This window comes from Salvelinus sp. IW2-2015, linkage group LG6.1 (assembly GCF_002910315.2).
Source record: "Salvelinus sp. IW2-2015 linkage group LG6.1, ASM291031v2, whole genome shotgun sequence".
In the NCBI taxonomy this organism is placed as follows: domain Eukaryota; kingdom Metazoa; phylum Chordata; class Actinopteri; order Salmoniformes; family Salmonidae; genus Salvelinus; species Salvelinus sp. IW2-2015.
This window is the reverse complement of record NC_036845.1, coordinates 1053309-1056156: the sequence shown is the minus strand read 5'-3', so window position 1 is coordinate 1056156 and position 2848 is coordinate 1053309. Positions and strand designations below refer to the sequence as shown.

Below are 2848 nucleotides of genomic sequence, written 5' to 3'. Positions count from 1 at the left end.
GCTAGCTAGCCAGCAAGCAAGCCAACAAATACATTTGAAGCTGTGCCAACTATGTTAGCAAGCTATGCTACATTAGTTCATTCGATGTGGTTAGCGAGCTGTAATTTCTAACTTTCTAGCTAGTCAGAAATCTCCATTCAAGTCTTTTACTTATTTGTTAACTAACGTTAGTTACCTGGAAATAAGGATTGATAAGTCACCTTCCATGACTGAATTCTAGCTAGCTAAGGTTACCAGCTTTCTATCGGTCTGTCTGTCCTAATTGTGAGTTGTCATTGCGGTAGCCATGACCTAGTCAAATAGACACCTGTACAGGCTCTCATGGATAAGTATTTTGCTAGCTAATAGGCCTATCTGAACTAGTCCATTCCATATTCTATTATCATGACAACAAGATAATTTCCTACTGTATGTGCAAGTGTACAGTTAACTTCAGAAGCCCAGGCAGTCAACGAGAGCAGATTTGGAAGGATGGCCTCGTGAGACTACTGTACAGCTCATGTTTAGTGATTATATGGACAGCTCCCTATCGATGTGTTTCAGTGTTGACATAGTGAGACGGCCAGCATGTCTGATGTTATTGAGGAGAAGATAAAGAACTACAGGACGGCTCCTTTGACGCACGCTTCCCCAACACCAACCAGACCCGCAACTGCTTTCAGAACTATCTGGGTAAGTTAGCTAGTGATCAACTACTTCTCTTTTCTGACCCGACACACACTCTATCTCTCTCATCCCCTCTTTCTCCAGGGCCTGCCAGCAGTCTACTGCTCATTTCTACTCCCAACTGACACCACACACACATTGGTGAAAGGACAGGATACTTCTAGCCATCAGGCTCTTCTACCACCCTGAAACTCTTGGTTCCCTTCCCAGCAAATTTGTTCACAAAGATAAAGATTCTTGGTTGGTTAACAAAACAAGGATTGTTTATCTGAAGCCCAATTTAACCTCATTTGCCTGGACTAAGAATCATGCTGTTGATGATTTGCAGTTGATGTGCATTGTAAACGGTGGTATTTTGCTCTCGAAGCATTGATGCATGTCCAACTTCTTTGGTTGATAAGAGCCCATGAGAAGCACCTCCTCAGACAGAGTGATCTAAATCACTATTGGTTCACATTAGACCAGATAGAATGTTGGCTGTCCGTCAGCTATTCCCAAGGTACGCCATCATAAGCCCAACTGTCTGTACAGACTGATATGTCCGTTAGACAAGGGTACTACTTGGGTATGCCAGATCTTTCGGTCTTCAACACTCGTTTAGTAAGGATAGCCTAATGTATCTGTCGTTGTACCTTTTTTATTTACGTTGACATTTAGTCATTTAGCAGACTAACAGTAAGTGATTGCATACATTATTTTTCTTTGCTTCATACTGGTCTCCCGTGGGATTCAAACCCACAGCCTTGGCTTGCACGCGCCCATGCTCAACCGATTGAGCCACACGGGACCCCATAGTTTTCTCTCTGCTCTGTTAGTTTTATTAGTGTCAGATTAATGTTGACATCATTTAGCACATCAGATAAGGGTCCATTTGTGGTGGCTGTTTGCATTTAGATTTTTAGGTTCAGAAACGTAACACCAGTTTCAGTAAAGTTGTAATAACTGTCTTAATGCTTACCACTTCATTCTGTCAATATTAACTCTCTCCTCCCTCTCTTTCTAGACTTCCACAGGTGCAACAAAGCTTTGTCAGAAAAAGGCCAGGATGTGGCTCCCTGTGACTGGTACCAGAGGGTCTACAAGAGTATCTGTCCCATGAGCTGGGTACGTATGCTGCTACTGTGGCTCATAGTATGGTGCGGGCACTACTTTATAAGGTTAAGCAGAGCTATAGAGTGGCAAACTATTCAAACAGAGCCTAAAGGAGTGGGCATACACACAATGCCCCCTAACTGCCTTCCCATGGTTGTGTAGTATTGTCAGCAATGATTGGACCTCCCTAAGAGATGGATGATGAATCACTTTAATCAGCTCACGTTTAGACACTACTTTCACTCACATTAGCAGTGCCTCAACTATTCACAATGTGCCAACAGTCTGATGAGCATACATTCCATAGAATCCTTTAGTAGTTCCGCATGTCTCAGCTCTGCCAACAGTCTGTTCTGACATGTCACTGAGTGGTACAGTTATGAATGTACCTGTTCTTCTGTGTCTCAAATGTCCTTACCTGAAGTGGTAGTTGGTATACAGTGTGGACCTCTATGTTGCAAGTGTTTATACCCTCTGTTTGTTGTGAGTCCAAAGCTGACCATGGTTCCAGTCTGAAGTCGATTCCTACCCCTACCCTTAGACACTTTTCATAGATTGAAAGCCATGGGGGATGGGTGTAGCAAGTGAAGGCAGAATGAAGGCTACAGTAGCTACTGTGTTATAACTAAGTTACACTGTTTAACAGTTTAACCTCATGAGCGCATTTCCTCCTGCAGGTCGCCAAGTGGGACGACCAGATAGAGGCCGGAAGCTTTCCCGGCAAGATCTAAAATGGCTAACCTCAGGACATTCTGTTAGCCACACCTTCAACTTTGACCCCTGTAGCGTGCCTAAGGACATGTGTTGACCACGTACCACACCATTCTTAATGTTATTAACAGTGTTACTTATGTTACAAGCACTTAATAAAAATACGCACCCGTTTTGAACCTGTCTGGTGGTGGTTCATTTGGTATTTTATTAGGATCCCCGTTAGCTGTTGCAGCAGTTACTCTTCCTGGGTCCACACAAAACCTAAAACGTGACAAAATACCTAACACTGATAAACGGAAGAGAAACACATTTTAGATAAGAACAATAAAACAAAAAAAGGTCATGTTGTACTGCATATATATATACACAGCCTATA

At 42.8% G+C, this 2848-nt stretch overlaps 1 pseudogene; it reads left to right on the top strand.

Annotated features, from left to right (window-relative positions):
• Positions 1–552: 552 nt before the first annotated feature.
• Positions 553–2648, top strand: LOC111964841 (cytochrome c oxidase subunit 6B1-like; annotated as a pseudogene).
• The last annotated feature ends 200 nt before the right edge of the window (positions 2649–2848 follow it).